Genomic DNA, 15,739 nt, shown 5'->3' on the forward strand with positions numbered 1-15,739 from the left:
TCATTTCATTCAGTAATTAACTCGTTTTCTGGATTTGAAATATCAAGGAAGCATCACAAGACCTCATCAAAACAGGTAACATTTTTCAGCCCAGAAGTCGTCGCTGTCAACGAGACACCATTCTCTGGAATAGTAACTCAGGGAAAGTGGGCAGGCACAGCTCACCCTGTCACAGAAGTGCCAGCAGCGGCCCTGCTCCTGTTTGGTCCAGGAAAATACAGAGTGCAAAAAGATGACAACTTCTCCCTTTCACCTTCCGTTCGTCAGCCTAGAGCTGTTGTCTTTCTTTCCAAGGAAAATGAGTCTCACGTCGACGTGTTTGAATCTCCTCTGCAGAGTTTCCCTGGGGCCCTCCTGATGACCTGAGTGTCTCTGCGGAGTGAAGCTGGCCCTTTGCAGGCTGTCCCGCTGCCGAGAGCATTCCTCATCAGCCCGTTGCTGTGGACCTCACACGTCTTTAATTCCTTAGTCTCTTCAGGTCACTGGCCCTCTCCTGTGGGATGTGCTCGAGGCGTGCTGAACTGTTCCTCTATTGGACTGGTGTCTGGCCATCCCAGCACCCCTGTGCACTACAGCAGTTTGTGTATGTTTCCCCCAAAGGTTCAGGTGCTGAAAGCCGAGTCCCCAACACGGTGCTGTGAGAGGCAGTGGAACCTTTGCCTCGTGGAGTGATTAGGCCACTGGGGCACTGCTCTCGGAAGACAGTGACTGTTCTCAAGGGGCTGTGGTTAGTTCCCTTAAAAATTGTTCTAAAAAGGCAGGGTCTGGCTCCAGGACTCCTCTTCGGCTTCCTGCACAGGCGTGTGGCAGATCTCTCCCTACCCCGTACACTCCCATCGTGATGCCATCCACCACATGGGTCAGAGCCCGAAGCCTCGCCACGGGCCAAATAGGTGGGGCTGCTTGATCTTGGCCTCCCCGCCTCCAAGTCTGTGGACTAAATGAGCCTCTCTATTTTATAAAGTGCCCAGCCTCAGGTTATAGCAACAGAAAATGGGCCAAGACATCTACGTATCTATTTATTTACCTACAGTAAGCTATTTTGGGTATGTGTATATATTTGTGCACATGTGTGCTTATAATATACCAGACATGGTTATCTCCTTTCCTTACTGACAAAAGACAAAAATATGGGATCACTTCTAGAAGGCTTTGGATTCCTATTTTGTAAAATAGGCTGAAATGCTTAAATTAGAGGAGAGAAAATCCATGTCTAAGGGCAGAAGACAGTGTGAACCAGCCTGTACCACGAGAAAGCCGTCCTGGACTCCCCTCCTGAGAAACAAGGCATGTTTATATCCTGAGTTGATGTGTAAATTTCCCAACAGATGCACCCAATACATATGAATAAGCTTATGAAAACACATACCTTTAAAAATAACATCATAGGCCAGGCATGGTGGCGGCGCATGCTTGTAATCTAAGCATTTGGGAGTTTGAGACCAGAGGATCAGGATTCACAGATAGCTACTTAGTGAGGCCCTCCGTTAGTTAGTGAAGCCCTCTGTAACTTAGTGAGGCCCTGTTTCAAAATAAAGAATAAAAATTAGGGCAGGGGGTGTAGCTTGGAGGTCAAATGCCTCTGGGTTCCATCCCCAGACCCACAGGAAAAAAAAAAAAAAAAGCATCATAGAACCGGGTGTGGTGGTGCACACTTGTAATCCCAGCCTTTGGGAGGCTGAGACAGAAAGATGGTCCTGGCTAGCCTCAGCTACTCAGTGAGTTGCCCTCTGCAACTTAGTGAGACCTTGTTTTAAAATAAAGAATAAAAAACAGAGCTGAGGTGTAGCTCAGAGGTAGAAAGCCCCTGGATTCCATCCCCAGTACCGCAAGAAAAAAAAAAAAATAGCCTCGTAGTATAAATATTTTTGAGCAACTTGCTTTAACTTCTTTTCAGCTGACAAATTATACTTGCATGGGTCTCACGAGCTGTCTCAACTGCACACCAGAATGGTCACATCTGGGGAGTGAGCCTGTGGCTTCACACACTCATGGGTGAGAGTATTTAAATCCATTCTTCTCGCTGTTTTCAGACATCCAGTTCCGTTTTATTAACGCAGGCCTTCATGCTGTGCAAGCAGTCACAGAGACTCCTGTATTGACACTTCAGCCCTTCGCGACCAGCCTGCCCCACGCACCGCCCTGCACGCGCCCGCGGAGACCCGCCTTGGTGGCCTGAGGTACGCCCAGCATGCCATCGAGGGGTTTCCCTCGTCGCGCCCACCCCCCTGTCCTTCCTCCTCTGGGTCCCCTCCGCCACTGCACTGGACTCCTCGTTTGCCTCAGCCCCGCCGTGTCCCAGTGCCTCCCTGGCATCCGCGGATAAGGGAGAACGTCTGACCTTGCGCTTTCTGTGCCTGGCTACCTCACTCAGCATGATGCTCTCCAGTCCCACCCATTTTCCTGCCAGTGACATGATTTGTTCTTCTCTTCGACTGAGTAGAATTCCATTGTGTGCACATCCCATAACGTTGTAATCCTTTCATCTGACTTAAATATTTTTAACTGATGCATTAAACATCAAAACTGTGCCTGTGAATGGGTAGTGTGATGTTTTGATGCATCTATCCATTGGGTGACATTTACACTAGTTATACCTCTCCGTCTCCTCAAATGTTTGCCCTTGCTTGATGGCGAAAGCTTTTCAAAGCCCTCTGCTGGCGTTCTGAGATGTGGAGTTCCCCATGGTTCTCTAAGTCACTACTGTGCAGAAGCTCTCCTGGACTCTTGCTTTTTTCGCGCTGTGGGTCAACACCCCTGGCCGCCCTCTCCCCTTCCTGCAGCTCTCCCCAGCCCCTGGTCACCCTCTTCTGCTCCCAGATTCTATGACACCCACCTTTTTTTTTTTGCAGTACTGGCAATGGAACCCAGGGGCATGCTAACTTTGTGCTACACCCCCATCCTTATTTTTTATTGTTTATTTTGAAACAGGGTCTCACTGAGTTGCAGAGGGTCTCACTAAGTAGCTGAGGCTGTCTGTGAGCCATGAGCCTCCTGTCTCAGCCTCTCCAATGCTGGGATTACAAGTGCGCGCCACCACGCCCGGTGAGACCCACTTTTTTCAGTACCACAGATGAGGGGAATTGTGCGGTACTCATCTGTGCCTGGCTTGCTGCAGTTAATATACATTTTCTTTTCACTAAAGAATGTATGTCTTGAAAACAAAACAAATTATTTGTGGATAAAAGGCTACATTGTCCTAGGGTTGCTTAATAGTAATAATGAGGGCAGGAGAGAGGAAGAGTAGCCTCTGAGGGCAGAAAGGAACGGGCCAGTGCAGGGCTGATGCCGTGGAGCTGGTAGTGAAACCAAGGCTCCCTGGGTTTGGAGCTGTTCTTGAGATCGCCACGAGCGTCCTCATTTGACTACCATGAGCACATGTGTGGTTATTTTTTATTTTTGAAAATATTTTATTGTAAAACATACAAAAAAGTATACATGCCAAACCTATGTAGCTCATCAAATTATCATAAAGCAAAGATCTATCAAGAAATGGTGGTATTTATGTTCATACTTTTTACAGGTTTAGCAATTTATATTAATCTCTTACTGGAGTAATAATAAGCTCAACTTCTATTTTATATCTGCATTTACATTTATTATTATCTTTCTACTTGTTTTCTGAGAGAGAGAGAGAGAGAGAGAGAGAGAGAGAGAGAGAGAGAGAGAGAGAGAGAGAGAGGGCTTCTAAAGTGAATTCTTGGAAAAGTTAATTTATTTTACTTATTATAGTATTACAGTTTTGTTCTAGGGATTTGACTCAGCACCCACACATGGTCTTTGGCATTCTACCACTGAGCTCGACCCCCAGCCCTGGGAACTGAACTTAGATGATTTCTCTTATTCAATAGAATCACTTAAAAGTGCACATTTTCTTCTAAGTACTGCTTTTTTCACCTCATAGAGTTTAAACTTTGGTGATTATCCATAAGATGAATAACATTTTAAATGGATATTATCTGTATTATATTGATATATATTTACCTTATTTGAATTATATGTTAAATTATATTTTTAAAATTTGATTTATTTTTGATTTGTGAATTATAAAGAAATGGCCTTTTTATCGTCAAATGCAGAGAATTCTCAAAATCTCTTAGCTGTTATTCATTTCCAATTTCATGTGTTCAGAGGTTCTTATTCTGTGTGATTCATTCTCTTAAAGTCTTGAAGACCTGGTTAGTGGCCTGGCACAGGCTGGATTTTGGTGTCCGTGCATATAACTTAAGGCTTTTCTGCATTTGCTAAGCGCAGCGCTGTGTAAGTGTAACTAGTTAGGGGGCTTAGCATCGGAGACGTGCAAGTTGCTGGTGGAAGGAAGTGGAGCCTGGCTATGCACCATAGCCCTGTCCTGTGTTCAGCAAATTATTAAACCCACTTATTGATCCTACTAATTTATATTTGATAATTTTGCATTTTCTATGGACGCAATGATATGATCTAGTGAAAATGACTGATTTATCTCTTATTTTCTAGTTTTTATACTTTTTTTGGGGGGGGGACTGGGGATGGAACCCAGGAGCATTCTACCTCCAAGCTACACCCCCAGCCCTACTTTCCTTTCTTTCTTTCTTTTTTTCTTTCTTTCTCTCTCTCTTTCCTCCCTTCCTTCCTTCCTTTCCTTTATTTCTTTCTTTTTGTGTTATTGGGGGTGGAACCCAGGGGCTTTTCTACCTCTGGGCTATACTCCCAGACCTATTTGTACTTTATTTGGAAACAGGGTCTCACTAAGTAGCTGAGGCTGGCTTTGAACCTGTGTGATCCTCCTGTCTCAGCCTCCCAAGCACTGGGATTACAAGCCTGCGCCACCACGCCTGGTTATTCTTTATTTTGAACAGGGTCTCCCTGAGTTGCAGAGGGCCTCACTCAGTAGCCGAGGCTGGCCGCGATCCCCCGTCTCAGCCTCCCCATGCGGGGGTGACAAGCGCGCCCACCACGGCCGGCTGCTTCTCTGTTCTTGCCTCCTGCACAGTGCTGAATACGGCTGCAAACGGGTCCCTGCCTGGCCCTCGTCTTGAAGGAAATGCTTCTGCTATTTTTCTATGACACCTGATAACAATGGTTCAAAAATCCATTTCTTCAGTTTAAGTGAATTTTCTTTAATATTTGCTTGAAGGAAACATAACTCTCTATTTCCTTTGTTACGTGGTGACCCACACTTGTTCATTTTCGACTGGCCTGCCTCACTTGAGTCTTTGGAACGAACTGTAGCCATTCCGTCTCATCCTGAGTTATCAAAGTGCATAATAATTGCTACATTCACTCTTTCCTGTGCTGGCTCCAAGGGGCTCAGTCCTCCCCTGGATATGGACCTAATTCTTTACTTCCTTACCTGCCCATTTAAAAAATCAGATTATGTGTCTCTCACTCTTAAATATCTGTTTTAGCTTTGAGGTGACAAGCCATCCAGTAAAGTCTCCTAAACAGACGCTCAGCGTCTGGAGCGACGGGACACTCTCGGCGCTCTCTGATCATTTACACCACGTCCACCAAGACGAGCCCACGCTCCTCCCTGTCACCGTCGGGGGCTACACACAGGCCCGGACACACGGACGTCTTCCCTCTCTGCCATGACTTTCTACGTTGTTGTTAACCCAAGAAACCAGAGCCCTTCAAAGGTAAGACTCTGTTAGGCCCCTTTCTTTTCTTTTCTTTATGTCCTGCTCTGCTACGAACCTTGCACTATAAAAACTACTTTTCTATTTTTCTGTTTCTATTTTGCTGTAGACACAACACTGTTTTGAACACACACCATTCTGCACCCCATCAGCCCCTGAGGCTGGCGGATTCAGCCTCCTTTATTAGGCAGTTAGCTCCGCCACACACCTCAGCCTCCCGTTTAGGGGTGTGTGTGTGTGTGTGTGTGTGTGTGTGTGTGTGTGCATGCTCGTGAGGCCCGTGTATTTTAATAATGCAGATGACATGATTGAGGATAGCGGACAATTGTTCAGTGTTTTCCTAGTTCAAATAAAAGAGTGTTGGGAAGCTGGGTCTGTTTCCTCTTTATACAGATAAGGAACATAAATGAATCATACAGATATCCTTTTTTTCACATTTTGAGAGTTACAAACTTCTGAGAAAGATGATTACCTACTTAAGAGATGTTACGGATTGGGGAAACTTTCCCCAGGGATCTTTGTTTAGACCCCTGGGAATAATTTCCCAAAAACTCCCCAAAGAAACAAAAAAGCAGAAAAACAGAAAAAGAGGAAAAGATAGAAATACAGGAGATAGAAAAACAGAAAATAGGAACAGCTCCATACCAGTCTGGCATGGAGGGGTGACTCGAATGAGCACACCAAAGGGCTTACACGTGGACTCGCCTTTATACCCATGACCTTCATCTTGTTTACATAATTCTAAAGTAGTGAACGTCCCAGTAAGGTTCCTCCCTTAACCCTGTAAGGTACCTCCCCCAATAAGGTGTGGGGAGGTGTCTCCTTCCATGAAGGTCGACCCCTCCTACCATCTTAGCTAGCTTATCCAATCAGGTAGATCTGTCTTTAGAGACAGGCCTAGTTCTCCTCTCCTACTGACTGGTTAATTACTCTGAGCTAGGTTGATTTACATTGGAATAGCTGCCTGTTTTAGGCAGAAATCAAGTCCTTTCTTTACCCATGTCTGCCGCCATTTTGACACAACTATTTTGAAATATACCAATTATTTTCTTTTGAAATATATTAATAATCAGAACTTTCCCACATCTTCCTAGGCCGTTCCAGTGCTGGTACAGAGAGACCAAGACGAAGAATATCAGGTCTAACCACCTCTCTCCTCTTCTCTTTTGTTTTTCTTTTTCTTTCTCTTTTTTTTTTTTTGCGGGTCTGGGGATGTAACCAGGGGCATTCTACCTCTGAGCTACACCCCCAGCCCTGTTTTTTATTCCTTATTTTGAAACAGGGTCTCACTGAGTTGCAAAAGGCCTCACTAAGTAGCTGAGGCTGTTCAAGAACCACGATCCTCCTGTCTCAAACTCTCAAATACTGGGATTGCAAGACCGCGCCATCACACCTGGCGGTTCTTTTCTTTTCTTCTTCTTTTTTTTTTTTTCTATTACTCAAGTATCTAGAAAATTCTTGGGAATTTAAAAATGTTCTAAAAGCCAGGTATGGTGGCGCATACTTATAGCCCCAGCCTTGGGGAGGCTGAGACAGGAGGATTGCGGTTCACAGAAAGCCTCAGCTACTTAGTGAGGCCCTCTGCAACTCAATGAGACCGTGTTTCAAAACAAGAGTAAAAAGTAGGGCTGGGGGTGCAGCTCAGAGGTAGAAAGCCCCTGGGTTCCATCCCCGGTACCTCAAAGAAATTCTATTAATGTACATAAATGGTATTTAGTCATGCCTGGTGCTTGGTGGTTTACACTTATAATCCCAGCAACTAGACAGGCTGAGGCAGGAGGATCTCAAGCTTGAGGTCAGCCTCGGAAACTTAGAGCAATCCTCTCAAAAGTAAAGTGAACTGGAGATGTGGCTCAGTAGTAGAGCGGCCCTGGGCTCAGTCCCCACGACCTCTAACAAAAGTATCACATAATACTCTTTTTGTACCAGTATTGGGAAGAGGCATCAAAATGTATTAATGTACCAGTATTGGGAAATACTTCCAATTTTCAAAATATGTCACCAGTAATAAAAAGTCAAGAGTTTCAAGGAAAGGGCGGCAGATTTCCAGGCGTGGAGGATAATTAGTGAGAGAAGAGAAGGAGCCCAAAAGCCTGGGGTCTTTTTACGTTTCTAAGAGAAGGGAACTTCCTCAAGTGTGGGGGGAATCCCAGATTGCGGACAAGCAATTTAACAGAAGGTGTGGGGTTCTGTGCCAGAGGCAGAGCTTGTCTATCAAAGACCTGCCCCTGCCTGGGAGAAAGGGTGGATCTAGTTAGGTCAGAACACTGGTTATGAAATACTTCTTTTTTTGGTGGGGGTTCCTGGAAACTCTTCTACTTCCAGGATACACTCCCAGACACCTATTTTTTTATATTTTCATTTGAAAACAGGGTCTCTTAAGCCAGCAAGGCTGGCTTTGAACCTGCATGATCCTCCTGCCTCTGCCTCCCAAGCGCAGGGATTACAAGCCTGCACCACCACGCTTAGCTATAAAATACTCTTTATCCAGGAATTGTCAGTGACTTCGTTTCGGCCCACCCCCTATACTATCTGTACCAGTATTGGGAATGGCCTAGGAAGATTTGAGAAAGCTATGATTATTAATATATTTCAAAAATTGGGTGAGGGGCAAATCTGTGCAAGGACTTAGTTTCTGCCTAAAAGCAGGCAACTATTCCAATGTAAATTAACCTAGCTAAAAGTAATTAACAAGTCAATAGAAGAGGAGAACTAGGCCTTTCTCTATCTAAAGACAGATCTACATGATAAGCCAGCTAAGATGGTAGGAGGGGTCGATCATGTGAAAGGAGACACCTTGCCACACCTTGTTGAGGGAGGTACCTTACAGGGATGTTCACTAGTCAGAATTATGCAAACAAGATGGAGGTCATGGGTATAAAAATTCCGGTCCACGTGCTGTATCTTGGGAGTGGTGAATTGGACCGGGCCACCCTCTCTCCCATGCCATTTTGGCATGGGGCTGTAACTATTTTCTGTATTTCTATTTTCTGTATTTCTATCTTTTTAATAAACTTCTTTAAATCTTCAGCAACTGTCCAAGCTATGCATATTTATTCTTAGTTTAGGACAAGAACCCGTGGTTTTCTGCTTTTGGTCATTTGGGGTTTTGTTGTGGTTTGAGGGAAATTGTGTCCGGGACCCTAACAGGGGTCCCCGGGAACAGTTTCCCCACAACCATATTCTCCCAATCCGTAACACTCTGAACTCTGACTACAACTTAGAGAACCGTCTTCCCTAGTTCTGGGGACCTCAGGCTTGAACTAGAAGGACACAACCAGCTTTCCTGTGTCTGCAGTTTACAAAAGCATATCCTGAGTTGGGTGTAGTGGTGCACGCTTATAATCCCAGCTCTAGGGAGGCTGAGACAGGATTGCACGGGTTCGAAGCCAGCCTCAGCTACTTAGTGAGGCTCTCAGCAATTTAGACCCTGTCTCCAAATAAAACAAAATAGGTCTGGGAAGTGTAGCCCCGAGGTAGAAAGCCCCTGAGTTCCATCCCTGGTACCACCAAAACAAAAACCAAAAAAACAAAAACAGCATATCCTGGGACTTCTTGGCCTCCATGTTGGCCTGAGCCAATTCCTTATACAAAATCTCTTTCCACCCATCTACTTGGCTATCTGCTATCTAGCTTCTGTCTGCTATATGTCTATGTTTCTATTTATCATCTATCTATATCTATATATATCATCTATATTCTGTTCTATGCAGAACTTTGATGAATACAGGCATAATCTTCATTGAAGTTCCTGTTCAAACCTGTTAACTGGTTTTTTTCTATTAATTGTAGGAACTTTTTTGTGTGGTACTGGAGGTGGAACCCAGGGGTCTTCTACCTCCAGACTCTACCCCCAGACCTATTTTATATTTATTTGGAAACAGTCTCACTAAGTTGCTGAGAGCTCAGTAAGCTGCTGGGGCTGGCTTCGAGCCTGTGGTCCTCCTGGGTCAGCCTCCCAGGCGCAGGGATTACAAGTGTGTGCCACCCTGCCTGGCTGGAAACTTAATATAAATGTTAACATAGCATCTTTTTTGGTCACAATTATTGCAAATATTTTCCCCTTTGGCTTTTGATAAACAGATTCTGAATTTAAACGTAGTTAATCTGTGTTTTTCCTTTTGTCTTTGGATTTGCGATGTACCTGGAGTTGGCTTTTGTGAATAATGTGAAACTGGGAGTAAGTTTAACTCTTTCAGTACAAGCAGCAAATTGAGCCACCGGCACTCATTGAAACGACCCTTCTCCCCCAGCGCACCAACCCTGTCCTCCCCGGGCCAGGTGATGCTACACTCCCACCTGGGAGGGGTCCAGCTGCCCGTGTCAACATCTCACCATTTAGTGCACCTCAGCTTTAGCCTGAGCCTTGATGGCGGCAGAGGAAAAGCTTCTTCAGCACTAGCTTGGTCATTTTCTGGCCTCTTTTGTTGATATATAGAGTTTAGAACCAGCTTGTCAAATATTACTTCTAAAAATTCTGCTGGGATTTTTATGGCAAATTGCTAAGATTTCATCGATCATCTTAATGAAGAACATTGTCAGACTCTCGGCTGTGAAATATGACGCAGCCCTTCATTACGGAGGTCTTTATGAATTTCACTTAATAATGCTTCATGGTTTTCTGTGAGGAGGTTTAATACGTTTGTTTGATTTATGCCTAGTTTATTTGATGAATTTATGTGCCAACATAAATAGTATCATTTTTTCCAATTATATTTTTATATGGCCTTGTACAAAATACCCTTATTAAACTAACTTACTGTTTCTCCTTTTTCTTTTTTCCTTCTTCCTTCTCTTACTCTTTCTTCTTTTCTTTTTTCTCTCTGCCTTTTTTTCTCTTCCTTTCTCTTTCTCGTTCTTTCTTTCTTTCTTTCTTTTTTCTCTTTGTTTCTGTAATAAGGATAGAACCCAGGCACATTGTATTCTACACCCCAGGCTTATTTTATTTCTTTTTATTTTGGAGCAGGGGCTCACTAAATTGCAGAGGGCCTCATCACCAAGTTGCTGAGGCTATGATCGTCTTGTCTCAGCCTCCCACTGAGAATTGGGAGGAATTGTACTGGGAGAATTGTACTGGAATTACAGGCAGGTACCACTACCCAGCTAACTGTTTCTTTTAATAGATCTGTTAAATCCAGATCTTCTATCAAATTAAAGATCTCCCTTTGAGGAAGCCAATGTACCAACGTGAAATTGTTTTTTCCAGAAGACAACATTAGAGGCAGGCAGTCATGAAGCCAGAGGGCTCGGACCTGCCTGTCTGAGATCAGAACTCTCTCAAGGACTTTTGAGCTACCCAGAGGAGCTTCCTTTCTTTTTGCTCCACAGACACCTCATGCTTTGTCTGTCTTTGGGGAATGTGTGAAGCTTGTGTTCAACATTTTCTGAGACTGTACCGATGCAGACAAGATGAGCCAGACAGGCGCTTGGGGACAAGAGCACCTTCCCGGGGTTGCAAGGCCAGTAAGAGCTGTGGCAATGGCCTGTGCGGACTCCCTGTGTGCCTGCGTGCCTGCCCTCGCTCCCACCCTTGCATGTGCCGGCATTTACCCTGATTCCTTCCTAAACAGCCTGGGTCTCTGCAGGACCTCTCGCTGAGGCTCACGCATGCTAAAGCTGTACATGTGTTCTGTTAAGGAGTCAGATTGTGAAATTTTGTTAATTTTTGTATATATTGACTGAAATGAGAATAAATTTATTCTATTTAGCTTTTACTCGCGAGCTACAAGAATGAACTTGCAAATGTTAAACTAACCACAGGTTCCCGAAATGAACCCTGCTGGTCATGATAGTTAGCCTTCTTAGAGACTGCAAGCCGGGCGCGGGGGCACGCTCCTAATCCTGAGCCGGGCACGGTGGGCACGCTCCTAATCCCTGCGCTTGGGAGGCTGAGCGGCCGTGGGGGCACGCTTGTAATCCCCGCGCTTGGGAGGCTGAGACAGGAGGGTTGCAGGTTCGAAGCTGGCCTCAGCTACTTAGTGAGACACCGTTTCCAAATAAAATATAAAAAAGGGGTCTGGGAATATAGCCTGTGGGTAGAAAGCCCCTGGGTTCCATTTCCAGTAACACACACACACACACACACACACACACACACACACACAGAGAGAGAGAGAGAGAGAGAGAGAATAAACTATTGAATATTATTGAATAATAATGTTTATTTATTATTTTTTTATTTTTATTTATTGTGGTACTAGGGATTGAACCTAAGGACATTCTACCTCCCATCTACACCCCCATCCCTATTTTTTTTTTAAACAGGATCTTGCTAGGCTGTGAGGGTATCGCTGCTAGCTGAGGCTGGCCTCCAGCCTGCGCTCCTCCTGTCTCGGCCTCCCAGGCACTGGGATTACAGGCGTATGTCACCTTCTTCATTTACTTATATCCTTGTTTATGAGGAAGACTGGCTGGGAATTTTTCTTGCTTCTAATTTGCATTTAGGGTTTGTATCATAGTTTGGCCTCAAAACCTTTTTGGAAAGTATTTCCTTATACTTTGGTAGAAACTATGAAATACCTGTTTTATGTGATATTTGGTAGAATCTAAGCCCAGAGTGGTCTTTTCAGTTTTTATTAAGGATTTCGTTTTATTATTAGTGATGCATTCAGTCATATTTATGTCCTAACATGGGAAATGTATTTTTCAAGGAACTTACCCTTTGCACTTAACCATCCACATTTTCACATATGTTTTTTATAATACCCTTTCATTCATACTTATGGGATTGTAGCGATTGAGCCTTTTTAGCAATTCTGTGAACATTTTCTCCTCTGTTTTCGATCATTGTCAGGACTATATCATTTTTATTTTTCTTCTCACAACTTTTGGCTTTATTGACCTTTTCTATAGGATGCTGTTTTTCAAATTCTGTGTTTCCTTTTCATTTTACTCATGTTTAATTACTCTTTTAAAGGCCTTCTTAATTCTTAGGCATTCATCCTCTATCTATTTAAGTATTTAAGTTCCAAATCATAGCCTTAGCTGTCCCCTAGGCGTGGTGTGCAGTTTTTAAAACCATTAATTCATTCAATTAAACTATTATTTGGGGTCTTCTTCGACTGATAAGTTATTTACAACTGTGATTTTAATTTTCAAATATTTTGAGATTTTACAGATTTCTTTTGAATTATTCTTTGGGGATTTTTGTTTGTATATTTCTTGGTCTTGAGCTTAAAAATCACTACCCTTTGAAATCCCACTCTTCACTGCCTGGTTATGAGATCAAAGTGTGTCCTATAGTTGATCAGTGCAATGTTGTCTGTGTACAAATTTAAAAGAAGTTTTAAAGATTGGCTTTTTTGTTTTGCTGGGGATTAAACGAGGGTGCTCTGTTTCCAAGATACACACCAGCCCTTTTTAAATTTTTATTTTGAAATAGGGTCTTGTTAAATTACCACACTGATGGCCTTGAATCTGTTACTCCTTGTCCCAGCCTTCCAAGTACTAGGAATGCAGGTACATACCAATGTAGCCAGCTTAAAAATTGAATCCTTTACATTTTCCATCAAGCCTGGCAAGGTGGCTATGAGGACCTCAGGTTTTCAGGCAACTTTGGCAACTTAGTGAAGCTCTCCTAAATTTAGGAAGATCTTGTTTCAAAAATAAAAAACTAATAAAATTGGGCTGAAGGTATAGCTCAGAGGCTGAATGCCCCCCTGGGTTAAACTCCTAGTAACTCTCTCTCTATCTCTGTCTCTCTGTCTCTCTGTGTGTCTCTCCCTCTCTCCCTCCCTCTCTTTGTCTCTGTCTCTCTCTGTCTGTCTCTGTCTCTGTCTCTCTCTCTGTCTCTTACTTCTCTTTAGTTGCTTTTCTAACCAGTGTCTAGGGGAAGTAAACAACATGATGATTGGAAATTTTTGTTTCCTTTTAGTTCTGATCATTTTGACCCATTACATACACTAGAGACTACTTTTTTAAGGATACTTCAGATTTACAAGGATAACACCTTCCTGGTAAATCACGAGAGACCTCTCATCGCTGGAACGATCTTCACCTGGAGGCCGACTTGATCTGATATCAATGTGGCTTCTTTGCTTCCTCTCGGTTGGTGTTTCGGTGGTTTATCTCTTTCCATCCTTCAGACGTTGAAGATCCTTGTTTTTTATTATTTTATTTCTGTTAGCTGCACACATGTAAGTTATCTTTAGCGTCTGTACGTGCTTGGTTTACATCTCCATGTATCCAGCCATACCAAGTCCAAGATAAATCACTGATTTTTCTACTTCCAGACAGATGTTGGTAAACCCATGAGCTTCTCAGTACCCCTTATACTTTCCGTGATCTTCAAATGTAACCCCCATCCAGTGTCTTCCTCCGGCCTGCTGGAGTCTGAGGTGACGAGAGATGAGACTGGCATGTGGCCTGTGATCGGGACTCTGCTTCCACTGAGCTTTCTATCCAGGCTTCTGGTGTTTCTTATTCACAGATAAAACATGAATGCGGGCAGTTCCCACAGCACAGGCTGGTTGGCGCTCGTGAGACACGGCCCGCGTGCGCGAACTCTGACCTGACTTTAAAGTGTGGGTGAAGGCCACGCTGAAGGCCAATAAGGCCACTCTTTGCCTTTGTTAAATTTTCTCGTGTGTGTGTGTGTGTGTGTGTGTGTGTGTGTAGCACTGGATATTGAGCCCAGTACACTCCCTGCTGTACTTTTTTATTTATTTATTTGTTTATTTTGAAACAGGTCTCACAGGCTGATGAGAGTCCTACTACGTGCTGAGTCTCCCCTTGAATCTGAGCCTCCTGTCTTAGCCTCCCAGCTGCTGGGATTACAGGCGTGCACCACCATGTTTAGCTTTTGTTAGTCTTTTAAGTTCATAAAGAGAAAAACTAAAACATTTCTAAATCAAGTCGCATGAAAAGAAGTATAGAGCTGGAGCAGAATCATCTACTTTAGAAGCATAACAGGCTCTCTAAATGGCCACCCACACAATAAAAGTAATGAAGGATAGGTGAGGACGAATCTCCCCATGTCCTGATTTGTTTATTAGGAAGCAGGTGGCATTCCCTGGGCCAGACCCCAGGAGCCAACGCAGGGAGAGGACTGAGTAGTTGCCCAGAGCAAAGGAAGGCCAGGCTCTGCACCGAGGGACTGGGAGCCCAGCCTGAGCGCTCGGGGTGGAGTCGGGACGTGTGACTTTCTACAAACCTAGCCCAGATCTGTTCTGCAGCAGAGGAGAACTTATGAAAATTATTTTTGCTGTGTCTTCTGGGAGAAACTAACAATAAAGACATGACTAACAAGAAATAATAGAAAAGAACTGGTGAAGGAGAAGGACGGTAATGATAAGGAGGAGAAGGAAAAGAGGAAGAGGAGGAGGAGGAGGAGGAGGAGGGGGGGGGAGGAGGAGGAGAGGCTATGGGGACCTCCTTGAAGTTTACATCTCAACAGTATCTCTAGGTCAGAAAAACAATTCAAACAACAACAGCAGATTAAATGACTGTTAACCCAGGTTGGTAAACCCACACAAATAGGAAAAAATTAAGTTCTCACTGGATAGATACTCCCAAATATAGCCTGCAGAACCCATTAAATAATTGAATACACAATTACTCAACCGACAGAAAGAAGACATCATGAGAAAGTCGTTGTAAAAAAAAATTAGGCACACCAAGACGTTACATATTAGACTCTTCAGAGACCTCTTATGTATGTGTGGAGTGTGCAAGCCAGGTGTGGTGGTGCAAGGTGTAAGCCCAGCACTGGGGAGGCTGAGACAGGAGGATCGCAGGTTTGAGGCCCGTGTGAAGTAACTTAGAGAGACTGCTTCAAAATATAAACAATAAAAGGGCTGGGGGTGTAGCTCAGTGGTAGCATGTCCCTGGGTTCAATCCTCAGTACTACAAATAAATAATTAAATAAATAAAATGAGCATGCAGGCAATAATATACGTTCTAAAGTCAGCAAGGAATAAGTGACTTTTCAGATGACAAGACAGATGTCAGAAATGAACAAAATTCAACTTCCAGAAAACAAATGTCTTCGTTAAGACTATATTCCTGTACGTGACTTAAATAAATGAGAGAGCAGGAGGGAAAATTAGCAAACTGACAAGTAATAAGTAAAGCCCATGAAAGCAAGTAGTAGAAAGTATGCAGGAATAAGAAATGCATGCCGG

Source organism: Muscardinus avellanarius (genome assembly GCF_963383645.1).
Source record: "Muscardinus avellanarius genome assembly, chromosome: 3".
NCBI classification, from domain to species: domain Eukaryota; kingdom Metazoa; phylum Chordata; class Mammalia; order Rodentia; family Gliridae; genus Muscardinus; species Muscardinus avellanarius.